Genomic DNA, 18,161 nt, shown 5'->3' on the forward strand with positions numbered 1-18,161 from the left:
TATTTCTGGTTCCGAAGTGGAGTCTACCTTACCTGGTCGTTAGCGTGTCCACTACTTGCAGTGCTATTTCAAAGATCTTTGCCCACTCTTGCATTAGTTGTTTACTTATTTTGGCCAGTTTTGTGCTTGCCCCCTGGGGTAAGGCAGAACCGAGTGAGAGAAAGGGGCCCTGGAAGACCTCTGAGAAGACCCCATTCTTATCCCGTGGTTGAATAAGTGGGCAAGTCACAGTCTTTCCAACCTATGTCCTCGAGAGTGAAACGGAGATCAAGGACGTCTGCAAAGTTATCTATGGGAATTAGCATCCAGGCTGAATTCTTCATGCCAGTTACAGCAGGCATGAGGCTCTCCAACTCCCCGTTCCTGCCACAGGTTGACGTAGGATTCTTTTCCCCTGACACACTTTCATTTCCGGTTTGCGTTGGAAGACAAAGTCCACATGGCTCAAGTTCCTGTATGGGAGCAGAGACTGCATTTATAAGACTTATTTTTCAAGGATGTTCCTATGATAAACAGCTTGGGAAGACAGAAATAATGTCTCCTTCCAGGCAAAGATCTGGCAATCTGACTCCTCATTATAAAAGATTCATTCAGGTTCCCTAAGCTTCCTCCTGTGGCCCACAGGTTCCCAAAAGGCTTGTGGGAATTAAGGGTCAAGAAACTGGCTCAAGTGACTATAATCTGACTACCATCCTTTGTCTCTGACCCAGAATTCCTGTTGGATTAAACTATCCTTTGTCTCTGACCCAGAATTCTTATCTACCAGCATTCCTAAGACTGTGGCATGCTGACTTGGAATACTGAGAGAAAAAAAAAAAATGTAAAACATAAAAGTTGAGAATTATGTTTTGTTTCTTGGACAAAACTGAGGACTTAAGCCCAGGACACAGTATGTCACTCTGAAAGACTGCTCCAAAGAGGTAAGAGAGGGGCCAGGACATACTGGAGTTCTTGCAACAAAGACCAGGTTGTTGGAATTTCAAAAGATTACTGTTAATTAAAAAAAAAAAAAAAAAAAAAAACAGACATCTCAAGTTAAGGAATTTTACACTTTTCTGTGTATGGGAAATTCCAAGAGTCTGGGCTCGCTGAAATCCTTTGATAATGCACCTCAGCAGTCTGGGGCCAGTATCCTGTGGTTTTTCATCCTGAGTTTCCTCAGGCCCTGTCTGAAGCTGGCTGTAGCCGTTGACTGCTAGATGGCATCCTCTTTTGATCCTGAGTTCCTTCAGGGCTCATCATCAGGTCAGCATTGATGTGATGGCTTGATAGCTGCAACATCTCTTGTTTACTGATATGGCACACAACATTTTTTTCATTATGCATGTTAACATGCAAGTAGGCCAAAATCTCGGGCCCTTGATAGTCCTAGACAATTTCCTTCCAAACTTTTAGTCAGAATAGCCCTTTTCCCACAATACCACGGAGATGGATGCCACCAATTCTTACTGCTTTCTGCAGTGTTTCTTATGCATGGTCAGTGATCCTCCTGCAATAACCTGGGCTTTCTAAAAGCACAGATTCTTGAACGTACTTTTATCTACTTGCCTCTTTGGGGAGGGGGCAGGAACCTACATTTTGCACATGCCCTCCAGATGATTCTCAGGTACACTAAAGTTTGAGACCAATTGCTCTAGATCTACTCATCTAGTTGGTCTCCAGCTATGCTTATTGGTTCAAAAATTAACCTTAGAGGCAATATCTGGAAAGGCCACAAGATGGGGCTAATAACCCCACATTCTAGGCACTCCTCTGGAGTATCTAGTTTCTCCTAGTCTTATTTTCTTTAACTCTTTTATCTGTATGTCCCAGTTGCTCTGTGAATATGTTTTGCTATCTGTTTCATGCCATTCATATGATTTTCTTTGTTCGTTTTGTTGTTTTTTTCCTAGGACTCTTGAGTAGGACCACCAAACAAAACAAGAGTAAAGAGTTGACGTTCCCGTCGTGGCACAGTGGAAACGAATCCAACCAGGAACCATGAGGTTGTAGGTTCGATTCCGGGCCTTGCTCAGCGGGTTAAGAATCCAGCGTTGCCATGAGTGTAGGTCGCAGACATGGCTTAGATCTGGTGTTGCTGTGGCTCTGGCGTGGGCCAGCAGCAACAGCTCCAATTAGACCCCTAGCCTGGGAACCTACATAGGCCGTGGGTGTGGCCCTCAAAAGACAAAAAAAAAAAAAAAAAAAACACCCAAATGTATTGCTTTTTTTTTTCTTTAAGAAGAATACAAAGGTTACCGTCAAACCAATAAGGTCCTCCAGTCTTTCTGGAAATCCGGAAAAGACTTGGTCCTATTCCAAGCCACACCGGGGCCAGGGGCAGCCTGGGGCATGACCTAGGGCATGTTATTTTACTTTTCTTACTTCCTTTTCCTCAACCGTTAAAGGAAAGATTGGACAAATTGCTTCAAATTCTCACTAGCTCAGACACTCTGGACTTTTTTGATTCTGTGCATAATTTCAGGAAAGAGGGTGACTAAACCTTACACACAGACCAGGAAAGAGAAGTCTTGGTGATTGTAACTAATGTGTCACCAGCTTCTGTTTCTTCTTCCAGTAAGAATGGACCAACTTCAGAGGCCCTGAAATGCGGTAGAATTTCAAATTCCTCTGTATACCAGCTAAACTGTTGCGAAAGCCCACTGCTAGTTCTTCCTATTGTAACTTGCCTCACCCCATGCCCGGGCATATTTGTCAGGCATTGCTACATTTCTAACCCCGCTGCTAGTAACACATACATTTATGTAAGAAAAATATTGCTAGGTGCAGAAAGAACAGCTTTTTTTTTTTCTTTCTTCTTTTTAAAAGCAGTTGACTGAAAAGTGGCTATGAAGTAAAAAGCTGTTAGATAAAAGGAACCCATTTTAAATATAAACCTACAATTAAATTGAAAGTAAAAGGATAAAAAAGATACACCATGCTAACATGAATCAAAGACAGGTGGAGTGGCCCTATTAATATCAAAGTAGATTTAATATCAAAGAATATTATAGGAATAAGGAAGATGACTGCTGTACCTGACAGTTGCAGCGCTGACAGTAGCAAGAACCATGAACTTGTTCAGTAATATATCGACATTTTTTGGGTTTTTTTGTTTTTTTTTTTTTTGTCTTTTTTGCTATTTCTTGGGCCGCTCCCGTGGCATATGGAGGTTCCCAGGCTAGGGGTCTAATCAGAGCTGCAGCCCCCGACCTACGCCACAGCCACAGCAACGCGGGATCCGAGCCGCGTCTGCAACCTACACCACAGTTCACGGCAACGCCGGATCGTCAACCCACTGAGCAAGTGCAGGGACCGAACCGGCAACCTCATGGTTCCCAGTCGGATTTGTTAACCACTGCACCACGACAGGAACTCCTATATCGACATTTTTGAGTCTAATGGTTTTTTGGTTTTTTTCCCCTCGTTTGGCCACCCTGTGATATATGGAGTTCCTGGGCCAGGGATCAGATCCGAGCTGCAGTTGCAAACTACAGCGCAGCTGCAGCAGCGCCAGTTCCTTAACCCACTCTGTGGGGCTGGGATCAAACCTGCATCCCAGTGCTGCAGAGATGCCATCAATCCCATTGTGCCATAGCAGGAACTCCTCAGTTTGATGCTTTATGTGGAGGTGCAGTGATGGCTTGGGCCTTTTCTGAGGCCTCCACCTTGGAGAAGATGAGGGCAGGAGCTCTGAGTTTGATTAATGCAGGGAGAACTCCCTTAAGAAATAGTGCTTAATGCAAGTGACTAGAGAAACACCCACAATAGTAGCTTGCCTGCCTCTGGGTCATATTTGGTTGCAGACTTCTTTTATTTGATCCATATGCTTTTTCCCCTCTGTACCAATTGTGGCCTTCTAAGCTTCAACTTTTAAATTGCAACTCAAAGTGATTAAACAATAAAGGGATACATGGTCTCACATTACAGAAAGTCTGGAAGCAAGAAGGCTCTGTCCAACTCAGTAACACTGAGACCCCCAGAATCTCTCCATCTTTCTGGCCTGACTATGGCAGCCTTTTGGTTGGAAAATTACTGCAGCTGCTCCAGACATCTTATCCTGGTATAAACCCATGTCCGGAAATGAAATAGGACCATTTCTCCCTAATATATCAAATTTTCAGAGCCAAGAAACCTTTCCTACAAACCTCCAGAAGACTTTCCCTCACACCTTACCAATCAGAACTGGGTCACGTGTCCACCTCTAAATCCAGCACCAGCAAGAGGATGAGACCCCAGTGGCTGACCTGAATCAATTAGGCTTTACATGAATCATGTACTGGAGGGATGTGCACTGAGACACATTTGAGGTTTGGCTATTTAGTATGAAAGAGGGGAAAATCTCCATTAGGTAAGCAACTACAGGTTTAGAACAGGTGCCGACGTATGTAATTTGGGAGATTCCCCATAAAAACAACAAAAACAATTTTTACCTTTGCTTTTTTTATTGTTTAAAAAATTTGGGGAGGCGTTTCCATCGTGGCGCAGTAGTTACTGAATCTGACGAGGAACCATGAGGTTGTGGGTTCGATCCCTGGTCTTGCTAAGTGGGTTGAGGATCCGACATTGCCGTGAGCTGTGGTGTAGGTCGCAGACATGGCTCGGATCCTGAGTTGCTGTCGCTGTGGCATAGGCTGGTGGCTACAGCTCCGATTAGACCCCTAGCCTGGGAACCTCCATATGCCACTGGAAGCAGCCCTAGAAAAGACAAAAACAAAAACAAAAAAATTTTGGAGTTCCCATTGTGACCTAGCGGGCTATAAACCTGACTAGTATCCATGAAGATTCGGGTTCAATCCCTGGCCTTGCTCAGTGGGTTAAGGATCCCATGTTGCTGTGAGCTGTGGTGTAGGTCACAGACCACACTCAGATCCCAAGCTGCTATGACCGTGGTGTAGGCCAATAGCTGCAATTCCAATTCAACCCCTAGCCTGGGAATTTCCATGTGACACGGGTACAGCTCTTAAAAAAAAAAAGGGGGGGGATTTGCATTGTGCTAAAATAAGCATAAAATTTACCATTCTAGGCATTTTTAAGTGTGCAGTTCAGCAATGTTAAGTATAATCCCATTCTTGTGTGACCAATACCCAGAACTTTTCCTCTTGCAAACAAACTCAGAGCCCACTTCCTCCTCGCCTCAGCTCCTGGCAACTACCAGTCTACATTGGGTCTCTAAGAAGCTGATTACTCCAGGTCCCACACATAAGTGAAATCAAATAATAGTTGTCTTTTTTCAGTTGTCCTCAGAGTTCATCCACATTGTAGCATATGTTAAGAGTTTCCTTCCTTTCGTAAAGCTGAATAACCTTGCATTGTACGTATCTGTCACAATTTTGTTTACCCATCCATCCGTGAATGGACACTTGGGTTCCTTCCACCTCATAGCTCTTGTGAGTGATGCTGCTGTGAACATGGGTACACAAATATCTCTTCTTTGAGACCCTGATTTCAATTCTTTTGAGTAGATACCCAGAAGTGGAATCTCTAGGTCTATTTTTACTTTTTTGATGAACGGACACACTGTCTTCTACAATAGATTCATCATCGTACATTCCCACCCACAGTGCACAAAGGGTACCAATTTCTCTACATCCTGGCCAATACTTATTTTCTTTCTTTGTTTCTTTTTTTAAATAGTAGCCATCCTAATGGATGTGAGATGATATCTCAGTGTGGTTTTGATTTGCACTTCCCTAATGATTAGTGATGTTGAACATCTTCATTTGCTTCTTCGCCATTTGAATATCATCCTTAGAGAAATGCCTACTTGTGCCCTTTGTCCCTTTTTTAAAATCACGTTATTTGTTGTTGTTGTTGCTGGGTTATATGAGTTCTTTATGTATTCTGGATGCCAGCCTCTTACCAGATATATAATTTGCCAACATTTTCTCTCAGTTTGTGCCTTTTCATTTTGTTGCTGTTCATTTTCATTCTTTTTTCTTCTTTTAATGATTTTTACTTTTTCCATTAGCTGGTTTACAGCATTCTGTCAATTTTCAACTGTACCGCAAGGTGAACTAGTCACACATACATATATACATGCTTTTTTTCTTACATTGTCATGTTCAATCATAAGTGACTAGATATAGTTCCCAGTGCTATATAGCAGGATCTCATCACTTATCCATTCCAAAGGCAATAGTCCACATCTATTAACCCCAAATTCCCAGTCCATCCCACTCCCATCCCCTCCCCCTTGGCAATCACAAGTCTGTTCTCCAAGTCCATGAATTTCTTTTCTGTGGAAAGGTGCATTTGTGCCATATATTAGATTCCAGGTATAAGTGATATCATATGGTATTTGTTTTTCTCTTTATGACTTACTTCACTTAGTATGAGAGTCTCTAGTTCCATCCATGTTTCTGCAAATGGCATTATTTTGTCCTTTTTATGGCTGAATAGTATTCCATTGTGTACGTATACCACATCTTCTTAATCCATTCATTTGTTGATGGCCATTTAGGTTGTTTCCATGTCTTGCCTATTGTGAATAGTGCTGCAATGAACATATGGATGCATGTGTCTTTTACAAGGAAAGTTTTGTCCAGACATATGCCCAAGAGTGGGACTGCTGGGTCATATGTAATTCTATATATAGTTTTCTAAGGTACCCCCATACTGTTTTCCATAGTGGTTGCACCAGTTTACATTCCTACCATCAGTGCAGAAAGTTTCCCTCATTTTCATTCTGCTGCACAGAAATTTTTTACTTTGATGTAGTCCAATTTATGTCTTTTTATTCTGTTGCTAGTACTTTTGATGTCATATACAAGAAATTATTGCCAATGTCATGAAGCTATCCCCCTGTGTTTTCTTCTAAGAACTTTAAAGTTTTAGGTCTTAGGAGTTCCTGTCATGGCTCAGCACTTAACAAACCCAACTAGTATCCATGAGGACATGGGTTCGATCCCTGGCCTCGCTCAGTGGTTAAGGATCTGGTGTTCCCATGAGCTGTGGTGGAGGTTGCAGATGTGGCTGGCATTGCTGTGGCTATGGTATAGTCTGGCAGCTGTAGCTCCAATTCGACCCCTAGCTAGGGAACCTCCATATGCCATGGGTGTGGCCCTAAAAAGGTTTTTAGGTCTTATGTGTAGGCCTTCAATCTATGTTGAATTAATTTTTATAGATGGTGTAAGGAAAGGATCATTCTCTTGCATGTGGATGTCCAATTTGAAGAGACTATCCTTTCCCCATTGAGTGGTCTTGGCACCCTTGTTGAAGATCACTTGATCATAAGCCCAAGGGTTCATTTCAGGATTCTCTATTGCACTGGTCTCTATGTCTGTCTTTATGCCAATGCCACACTGTTTTGATTACTGCAGCTTTATAATAAGTTTTGAAATATGGACGTGTGAGACCTCCAACTCTGTTATTTCTTTTTAAAGATTATTTTGATCATTGGAGTCTGTTAAGATTCCATAAAATTTTTAAGATGGATTTTTTTTTCTATTTCTCTGTTAAATGGTGTTCAGATTTTCACAGGGATTACATTAAATATGTAGATCACTTGGGGTAATATTTCCATCATATTGTCATTCAGTCCATGAACACAGGATATCTTTCCACTTATTTGTGCCCTATGATTTCTCTAAGCAGTGTTTTACAGTTTTCAGTGTGTTAAGTCCTCCATTTGATTCTTTTTGATACTATTATAAATGGAAATATTTTCTTTTTTTACTGGTTTTTTTGTTTTGTTTAGTTTTGTTTTTTGCTTTTTAGGGCCGCACTCACAGCATATGGAGGTTCCCAGGCCAGGCGTCAAATTGGAGCTATGGCCATTGGCCTACACCACAGCCACAGCAATACTAGATCCAAGCTGCATCTGCAGCCTACACTATAGCTCACAGAAATGCCTGATCCTTAACCCACTAAATGAGGCCAGGGATCAAACCTGCAACCTCATGGTTACTAGTCGGATTCATTTCCGCTGAGCCACGATGGGAACTCCTGGAAATATTTTCTTAATTTTCTTTTTGCTTTTTGTTTGCTTTCTGTTTGTTTTTGCTTTTAAAGAAGGAAAGATCTGGCTACATTGCTACATGAAGCTCCCTCTCCTGCATGGCAGGGAAGTTGAGCTGAATAGCAACTGGTCCCTGTAGGAAGGACATTTATTCCTGTTTGCCACAGTCCCTACCCAGCCATCTTCCCTCACACTCCTTAGCATTTGGGGTTTTGACCCCTGGTTTGGAGGTCCCCAGTGAAGGCTACACACTGCTGCTACTAATTGTGAAGGAGCAAGGGCAGTAAAGACTCAGTACAGACTGGCAACTTGACAGCTTGACAAAATGAAATCTATGCTCCCATTCCATGTTCCTAAAATTTGTCTGTAAGCACCCAATTACTTTATGGCAAACATTTTTAACAGAAAATTTTCTGAAATACATCTTGTGCTTTTTCTTCTCAAAAATAGAGGATGCAGAACATAATTCAAACTTTTCTTCGTGATTTACTGAAATAGACAGTAATTACTGAGCCAGGCTGGGTAATAACGGGGTACTCTCAGGAGTTAATGAAGTGTGCAGGGTTCTTTGTCCCTTAAATGGCCACAGATGCCTGTGATCTGCAGGTTCTTGCATTGCGAAGCAATTTTTTTTTCTTTCTTTTTTAGAGGCTCTTCTTGCTATTAACAATGAATTTGCCTGCAGCACCCTGCTCTCCCACCCTAGTCGATGCTTCTGGCACAGTGTGGGCTGGGAGCTGATGGCCGTGTTTGTTAGACTCACTGGCATCAATAATGGCAAGTCAAGGTTCCCACAGTCACTCTGTTGATTCAAAGCTTTTCCATAGGCTGTGGGAGACCCGTTGGGCTCACTCACGGTTGGGGTAAGGAAGGGGAACCAAGAAGGTCCAAGTCACAGGAGTCGACCCAGAGTGGGCAGGGTGGGCTCCCCTTCGTGCAGGCATCCTCCAAGCCTGTCTTGCAGCCCACTGTCCTGCGACCACCCTGGGGAGCTACAGAAGAGCTGGCAGCAATGTCTGGGCTGTGGAAACTGCCTAAAATAAAAATACTCTTCTGCCTTATCCATCTGCCTTCCCTCTTGTATACCCAATTAATTTTTCACTGTATTTAATGCAGCTTTATTTTTCCCAAGGAGATTCACTTTGAGTTATGTCCAAAAGCGTTTTTTTTTTTTTTCTCCTTTGTGGAAAAACATTTATTTACTTATTTGCTTATGTATTTATTTTGGCCACACCCTTGGCATGAAGAAGTTCCCAAGCCAGAGATCGAACCTGTACCACAGCAGTGATAATGCCAGATCCTTAACCATTAGACCACCAGGGAATTCCTGGAAAGACTGTATTTATTTTTAGCTTTTCTTCTATGAACATTTTCAAACACAAATACTAGAAAGAACAGTATAATTAACCCCCTACGTACACATCATTCATCTTACGTCAGTTCTCCATTTTGCTGTTTTTGTTTCTCTTCTCCCCTATACTGTTGGGAGTGGGGTATGGAATATTTTAAAGGAACCATTATTTTTATTCCAGGACCACATTGTTTAGAGTTACAACAGGTTATAATACCTTCCATTCTTGTCTGCTATGAGCCGTTAACACTAGCAAGAAAACTTAAGCGTACTATTTCCAGTCCTCCCAACAACCCTGTAGTGTCCATTATTTCCATTTTATAGATGAAGATATTGAGGTTCTGCCTCAATTTGCATACAAAAGAAATTAGGCCATGATGGTATATATTAGGATGCAGTTTAGGCTTTGATAACAGAAAGGAGTCAAGTGCAGTAACCTGAACAATTGAAGTGCATTTCTCTCTGGTGTAAAAGTTCCGCCAGGTCCAGACCATGTCTGAGACTAGCATGGTGGCTTGATGGCATTCATTAGGGACCCAGGCGTCCTCTCTCGTGTTGCTCTGCTACTCCCAAGGCCACAGACCAAAATAACTGCTCCGGTTTCCACCTTCAGTTATTAGTAGAAAAGGGGGAAGTTCCCATCATGGCTCAGCGGAAACAAATCTGACTAGCAACCAGGAGGACGCAGGTTGGATCCCTGGTCTCACTCAGTGGGTTAAGGATCCAGCGTTGCCGTGAGCTGTGGTGTGGGTGGCAAACCCAGCTCCGATCTGGCATTGCTGTGCCTGTGGCCTAGGGCAGTGGCTACAGCTCCAGTTCAGCCCCTAGCCTGGGAACTTCCATATGCCATGGGTGCGGCCCTCAAAAGACAAAAAGGAAATGAAAAAAAGAAAGAAAGAAACCTATAAAAATAAATTTAAAATAAAATTTAAAAAAAAAGTAGAAGAGGGACTAGTGGAGGGCATACCTGTTCCCTTGAAGGATTTGAACCTGAAGCTGCACACATAACTTCCACTCACCAGCCATCGCCCAGAACCTAATCCCACAGTCATACCTCCATGTCTTTACTTCCCGCTCACCCTTCAGACCACTCCATCCAACTTTTGCCTCTTCGCTAAATTTGCTCCAGGCAAGAGCCTGACTTTAAGATCTCTGTTTCCTCTTACTTCTGCCCCAGACAGTCTGACCCATCCCTGTGGTTTCAAATGCCAGCCAGAAGCTCATCAACAGCTCAGACCACTTTCCTGAGCTCCAGTCCCAACACCTCTCAGGATGGGAGTGGGAGACAGGTTAGAAGAAACCTGTGCACAGAGTCTGGGCAGAAGATAAACAGGCCATTAACCCGGGTAGGAGCAATAGGACTAGAAAGAAAACAGTGACTAAGAAAGATGCTTGGAAGGATTCCCAGGACCTAGAGATTGAGTGGCTCTGGAGTAATGAAGGAAAGGCAAAGGTGACTCTGGGACTTAACGTTTGGTTCCTCAGATAACATTTGACCCTGTCACCTTAGCCTTTCATGGGCAACACTAGACAGAACGGAAGAAGACCTGAAAATGGAGTCATCCACCTCAGGGAGTTTCTCAATGTCTCTTTCATAAATAAAATATATGATGCTATGATTCTAGGAGCTAGATTTTGGAGCATCAAAAAAATTGCTGAAGACTTCAACAACCTCTGAAATTTTTGAATATCTGACAACTTTTTTTCCCCCCAATGAGAACCTGGTGAGAATGTAGTTTGTAGATTTGGCCACACTGAGGCAGCATACTCAAACTCGCCTTTTTTTAAACCAGTCTGGGGTCACCTTGCTCTTGAGTTCCCACTGTCACCACCTGGCACAGACCCTCCACAATTCATGCAGGCCCCCAAACTTCACACCGCTGGACCTTCATCACCTCATTCCTGATCACAAGAAGACGGTCTGGCCACCTGCTTTCTGATGCACTCTGACAGGTTCCTTGCAGAGTGGTCCAGTTGCCCCTTTCCCCATAAGTCCCCAGCTAAATCCAATTTACCCCAACTGACTCACCTTGCTGCCCAAGCCCTAGCCAAGGTCTCCCTGGATACCTACTTGCATGTCTTCTGACTGCTTTGCAGACCCTGGTATCACCCGGTATTACCTGGTGTTGAGAACATGGCTAATTGGTGGACAGGATGAACAGGACTGAGCACCAGTAGTCGTGGCTGTGAGCTCCATGGTAAGTTGTAAGTTGCCCTGCATGAGTGGGGGGAGCCTGGGTGCAGAGATTCTGATTTTCACTAGACTTGGAGTGTCATCCAGGTATCTTTATTTTATGTTATTTTTTATTTTTTCGGCCACCCTGTGATATGGAGTTTCCAGGCCAGTGATCAGATCTGAGCCGCAGCACAAACTAAGCTGCAGCTGCAGCAACATCAGATCCTTAACCCACTGTGCCGGGCCAGGGATCAAATCTGGGTCTCAGGGCTCCCAAGATACCACAGATCCCATTGCACCGCAGCAGGAACTCCAAGGTATCTACATTTTAAAAGCCACTGATCATGCCAGGAGAAACAGTGTGTGTGGTTCATTCGTCTCAATCCTCTTTTCACAAAATGGGGAGAATTAAGTGAAATATAAATGCAGATGAAATGTAAACTGAATGCTTCCTTAGCACAGTGATTATTTAGACATGCTCACCAAATGCTGGCTTTGCCTTTCCTTTTTCTTGGGTGGCTGGTTTGCAGAGTTTGGAAGCAGGGTGTGAGAAAGTGTCACGAGGGGGTGGGAAGGGTATCGGGTATGAAGGGCTGCCACGTGTGGCTGCACAACTTTAGGGGGCACCATGTTTAGTTAGGGCTGCCCTGGTGAAGAGCATCTTCTAGAACTGTAGGAGATCCAGCCCTTCACAGGGTGCAGAATGAAGAGGTTTAGAGTGGGGGCTCTGGAGAAGATGCGGGGGAACGCTGAGTGACACACCAGCTTTTTGACCTTAATGCTAAGCCCTGTTCACCTCCTCCTACTCAGGAGAAAGTCTGGAATCTTTCCAGTGATAGGGAAAGGGGTTGCTAAGTGCCCTTGAGTCACTGCCTCAGCTCTCACTGCCCTGCTGGCCTGAGTGAAGAGGTGAACCGGCCTCTTGGTTCTGGGCAACAAAGTGGGCTGCTGTGAGCAAAGGCCACTCAACTTCTATGACTGTTCTTGTGCCGCACTCTGGTCCTGGCTGTTACAGGGCAAGGACCTCCTCCATATTGTTAGGGCTTTGGATGAGTTCTGCCAAGATCCTTGGTGAGAGTCACCTGGTCGCTGGTGCCCCCAGAAGAGGCTGGGCACTTTAGGGCATGAAGAGACCAGGAGGGACAACAAGGACGGCAGTGTGACAGGCAAGTGACAGTCTCCACCTCTGAAACCTACCTGGGGGCTAAGAGGAAACACCAACCTCTAAGCATGACCTTCCCAAGTTTCCAAGTGGAGGGAAAGGCAGAGGGAGGCGTAGTAAGAATTGGGAGCTCCACTGCTCACAGGGGGCAAAGAGCAACAGAAGACACCTCCCCCCACCCCCCACCCAGGGTCCGCCGTGGCCGCCAGGTGGGCACTTGTAGCTCTAAGAATTGGCGGCGGCGTCTATTTCAGAGTTTATGGTAAGAGGCTGGAGCCGCACACACGCTCAGCACCGCAGACAACACACCCCACCCTTTAAGGAAGTGGGGAGGAGAGCAGCAGGGGTGTGGTTAAGTCGGAGGGGGAGAGGGGAAAACACAAACCTGTCAGCGCTCTTACTCAGCGGAGGCCTCCGGAGCCGCCGCGAAGCCCCTCCGAGGAACCCCTTCCTTACCTGCGCAGTCCCCGCCGCACCTGTACCTGCCGCAGCCCCGCACCTGGCCGAGCCGAAGAGCTGCCGCCGGGAGCCGGCGCTTCCCTCCTTGTGAGTCCCCCTCCCGCGATCGGGGCTGAGCGCCCAGCCAGAAGTTGGAGGCTGGACGAGGTGGGAGGTTGGGGGGACCCGGACGCGAGCGAGTTCCTGAACCAGGAGCCACGCACCCAGAAGTGGAGCTGCGGGTGGGGGGTGGGGTGGGGGAGGGGATTCTATTTTTGGAGTTAAGTTGAGAGTAAAGGGTGTTTCTCCCTCTTAGTCCTCTTGACGTATTCAGAGCGGAGAGGCTGGGGCAGGGGGTGATGAGAGGGCGCAGAAAGGCCACCCGCCTCTAAAGGTCAGACTGGAGAGCTTTCCCAGCTCAACCGCAACTCCGGTATTGTAGCCCTTTGCCGCGCCCAGCTCTGCTCCTGCTGTCCCCTTTGGCAGGCCCACCCTGGTCACATTCCCACACACACCCGGCTGCTCTCCCCATTTGATTCTTGCTCCGACTGGAAGTAAGCAGGGTTTGGCGAGGAGTAGAGACAGAACAGTGTGTGTGTGTGTGTGTGTGTGTGTGTGTGCGCGCGCGCGCGTGCGTGTGTGTATTGTGGGGACTAAAGTTACACCGCTTGCTGCCACCCTAGGTCTTTGCAAAACTATTTCAGAATGCCCCTAAGGGGTTAAATTCTGTGCCGCCTTCTCCTCCTGTCAGGCTGTGCGTGGGCAAAGCCTTGGGTGGGTGAACAGGCGACATATGGGTGATGTTCTGAGCCCACCGAGCCCCACCACCTGCCCTAACCCTCAGCCATCTGACGCTGGAGTCTCCCCACACCCCGAACTTGGAGCTCAGTCCAATCAGGCTCCTTCTCTGAGGGGCTTGGAGGTGAAGGAGAGCGGAATTGTGGACACGGAGGGGGCATTCTCCAGGGGGATTCAGAAGCCAGAGGAGGAAGAGCTTTCCTATGACCCATAGCTGGACAGGAGCCCTCAGGCAATCGGTGCGGAAGGATCAGCGAAGGGGCTCGAGGTGTTGTCTCCATCCCTTGTGGCCAAGGAATGCAGTAGTGGAACTTTCACGCCTCGGGGTGGCTGGAGGGAGAGGAGGCAGAGAGGAGAAAGCGAGTGGAGATGGAGAGGGGAGGGAAGGAGTCACATTCAAGAGACCAGCTCCAGCAGGACCCTCTGCTCTTGTCCCTCATTCAGTAAGCATTTGCTGACTTCCTACCTGAGGCCAGGTGCCTGGGACCCAGCCCTGGGGCGTAAGGGGCAGGTGCTGACCAGCCCAGCACTGGGGGTTGGGAGGAGCCCATCACGATGTCCAGGAAGGCTTCCTGGCAGAATTGACTCTAAGTGGGGACCTGAAGGATCAGTAGAATTAGCCACAGGGCAGGGGGGGAGGGGGGGAATGAACAGCACAGGGCTCAGCAAGTGCTGGACCCAAGAGCAGAAGCAGCAGCGTGACGCACCCAGGAAACTGAAAGTAGCTCGGGTGTTCAGCACATGGAGAGTGCAGGGCGAGGTGAGCTGGAGAGGTAGGGAGAGATGGCGCCAGAAGGGCCTGCCCAGGCTGCCATGGCAACTCCTGTTACTTGGGACCAGAGCCATCAGCCTCCGCTTGACTCAGGGCGGGGCTGCCAGATTTAGCAAATGAAAATACAGGTCGCTCAGATTTGAATTTCAGGTAAGCCACGAATATCTGTCAAGTATAATATATATCCTAGAGGTCATGTTGTGGCTCGGCAGTAACAAACCCGACTAGCATCCATAAGGATGCTGGTTCTATCCCCGGCCTCGCTCAGTAGGTTAAGGATCCAATGTTCCTGTGAGCTGTGGTGTAGCCCAGCAGCTATAGCTCCGATTTGACTCCAGCCTGGGAACTTCCATAAGCTGTGGGTGTAGCCCTAAAAAGCAAAAAAAAAAAAAAACAAAAGAAGAAGAAGAAGAAGTATAAGTATGTCCCATGCAATATTGGGGTATACTTACACTAAGACATTACCCAGTGTTTATCTGAAATTCATGTAAACTGGGCGTCTGGTGTTTTATCTGGCAGCCCTCCTCTAGAAGGAAGCTGAGGGTGCTCCTGTGCTAGGAAGTGAAAGGTGGAGGGTGCCCAGGCACCAAGTGGACAGCCTCAGGACATATTATCTTGTGACCGGTACTCCTAGATTCCACTTTGAGGCTCCTTCTCTGATTAACCATGTTATTTCTAAAAACAACAACAACAACAACAAAAACTCCGGGAGTTCCCATTGTGGCTCAGCGGTAACGAACCTGACTGGTATCTTTGAGGCCACAGGTTCAATCCCTGGCCCCACTCAGTGGGTTAAGGATCTGGGGTTGCCGTGAGCTGCAGTGTAGGCTGCAGACACATCTCAGATCCAGTGTTGCTATGGCTGTGGCTGTGGTGTAGGCCGGCAGCTGCAGCTCTGATTCACCCCCTAGCCTGGGAACCTCCATATGCTGCCCTTGAAAAAACAAACAAACAATGTCTTGGTCTTTGGAGCCTGATGGACCTGGATTCCAGCATAGCTTGGCCACTTGCCTGCTGTGAGGCATCAAGTAAACCACTTAGTTCCTCGGGCCCCAGAATCTCTTTCCAGAAATAAGGACAAGAGTATCTGTTTGCCCAGGTAGTTGGGTGGCTCCTTATAAGGAATGTAAATTGCCTGGGTCATTCTTGTCAGCATTGCCGTTGACCTGCTTCAAGGGGAGGAAATACCCAGCTCTTGTCTTGGAAGATGGCAGGGGTAGGGAAGGAGTGACTCCAAGTAGAATTCACTGAAGGGAAATGGGAATGAATTAAAAGGGAGGGAGAATCCAGGTAATACACCTAGCACAGTGCATGACACAAACAGATTCACCATGCAATTTAGCTGTTGATACTCCCATTTTTATAATGAGTACCTTATTAGAAAAATAGAGCTCAGGGGTAGATAAAGTAAGATGCCTTGTTTTGACTTTAATGGGGGCATTTGTAAGAGCAAATTAGGGGCCTCCTAAATGGGAACCTGGAGGGAGTTCAGAATTTGTTCAGAGAAAGAGGAAATGGAAAGTGCACTTCCCTTGAAGGAAATGTTGGGTTAAAAATGGTGCCTCTTTCCAGTGGCTAGATCTCCCCATCTCTCCCCTAGATCTTGCTCAGTGATAGCATTTGGTCCCCAGCCCTTCAGAACAGCATTTGCCAAACAGTATTCAGAGAAACTCTGGGCCAGAGATAGTTACAGATGTTCCACTTGTGAAATGTTTAAATGTGTCCGGTCTCAGAAATTTGTCCTGCATGTATTTGCATGATCAAGGCTATGGTCAGTTATGTGGAGACGCCCTCTGTATCATGAGGCTTAGCATTCTCTAACTCTCACTTTAGACCCTGGTACTGGGTTGGGGGAGCACCCATTACCACACCAAGGGCAACAGCATTCCACAACTAGTGACCATTGATGTGGGTGTGGTTCTGGGACCAAGCCAATGTTTCTAGGGACATCATTCATCCCATAACTCTAGCCTGGACTCAGTGGTGTCCAACTTACAGATGATCTTTAGGGGCTGGACTCTGTGTGCCTCTGACCTAGCATCATGCATCCCTCAGACAGAGACCCTTACCCGCTCCAGCCTAAATCCTCCTACTGAAGTTCACACCCTTTTCCCACTGTTGAGAGGACTCTGGACAAGTACATCTCTTAGCACCTAGCCCTCCATGGTGACAGCCATAGTTCCATGTACTCTGAATCCTGCTAAGACAAGTTCAGTTGAGGTAGGGGAGGGGAGGGAGCTGAGCTTGGGTGAATCCCTCATGGTAGGTTTCCTGATCCCTAGTTTTCTCCCTGCCCAGGAGTCATAGACTTGGGACCATGTGGCTCTGCCTGGGTGGCTGAGGGGCTCCGGCAAAGAGAGGTCTTTAACAGAAGTTCTTTTTGGCTCCACGATCAAGTTTCTCATAGACTCCAGGCCAGTTCTAGGGTGAAGGAGGCGGGCAGGGAGAGGGGCGAGGGCCTCTGCCACACTAACATGGTTGTACCCAGACCTGGTCAGTCAGCCTGAGCTCCAGCTCCAGCTCTGGAACCCACTATGTGACCTTGGCTTGCCCGAGTCACGCAGTCCTCTCTTTGTCATCTCTGGGATGGAGGTGACAAGAGGGCTTTTTGTGAGAGGACACCAAGAGACATGTTCAAAATATTAATAGCCACTAAGGTGTGGGCAAGGATCTGACAGAAATGACCCCACGGTGTCCACGGTCACAGGGATTCTAGGGTGTGGCTGTGGCAGGCAGTCAGGGCACTGGGGTACCGGATATCTGCCAACTTGGGTAGACTATTCAAATATTTTAATGTCAGTATTCCCTGGTGGCCTAGCACTGAAGGATCTGGTTTTGTCACTGCTGTGGTGCGGGTTCAATCCCTGGCCTGGGAACTTCTGCATGCCTCAGGCGCAGCCAAAAAAAAAAAAAAAAAAAAACCCAGTATTATAATGTCCCAGATAGCCTTATGCACCAGCTTAATAGCCTCGACTGTACATAAAACATTCAGTCCTTCCTCAGGCACACAGTAGGCATCCAATAAATGTTAGCTCTCCTTATCATTATATTGATTTACTTAGAGTTCATCTGAGCTGGCGGGGAAAGGACATCTTTTTTTTTGCTGGGGAAAAAGGTCATCTTCTAAAGGGCAGAAGTGGGCATATGTAGGCTGTCTCAGGGACGTGCTTCATGGATAAGACAGAATTTGCTTCTTGTCCCCACCCCCACCCTACTGTGTCTGTGAACAGCCAAGCCTCATTAGCTCTTTGACCAGCAAAGAGACTTTCTATTCCTGCCCCTCAGACCCTGGAGTCCACATGGTCATTTAAGGGGCTCAGAGGACCGACAGGCAGGAGAAAATGGTGGCTTCACTCTCCAGGGTTCTCCATACCCAGCACAAAGCTCTGAGCTGTGCGAGGGGGTGGCGGAGGGAGAGGGGGCAGCTTTTTGAGTCACTCTGCTGTTTCCCAAGGTATAATTATTACTCACGATGACGGTTTGATTAAGAGAGCAGGCTGGAGACTGCGTATTCCAATGCACTTT

At 46.5% G+C, this 18,161-nt stretch overlaps 1 protein-coding gene across 15 annotated transcripts in view; it reads left to right on the forward strand.

Moving 5' to 3' along the window:
• PTK2B (protein tyrosine kinase 2 beta) overlaps positions 11,471-18,161 on the forward strand; it is a 130,535-nt gene continuing 123,844 nt past the window's right edge. For 6 of the 15 annotated variants that reach the window (XM_013990284.2, XM_021073173.1, XM_021073180.1 and 3 more), the window contains exon 1: positions 13,025-13,174. The gene's annotated coding sequence lies outside the window, so the exon portion shown is untranslated. Of the gene's footprint in view, positions 11,489-12,908; positions 13,175-13,216; positions 13,235-18,161 lie in introns of those variants that run through there. The other 9 variants (XM_005657259.3, XM_021073175.1, XM_021073181.1 and 6 more) reach the window with 7 other exon arrangements.

Source organism: Sus scrofa, chromosome 14 (assembly GCF_000003025.6).
Source record: "Sus scrofa isolate TJ Tabasco breed Duroc chromosome 14, Sscrofa11.1, whole genome shotgun sequence".
NCBI lineage: Eukaryota > Metazoa > Chordata > Mammalia > Artiodactyla > Suidae > Sus > Sus scrofa.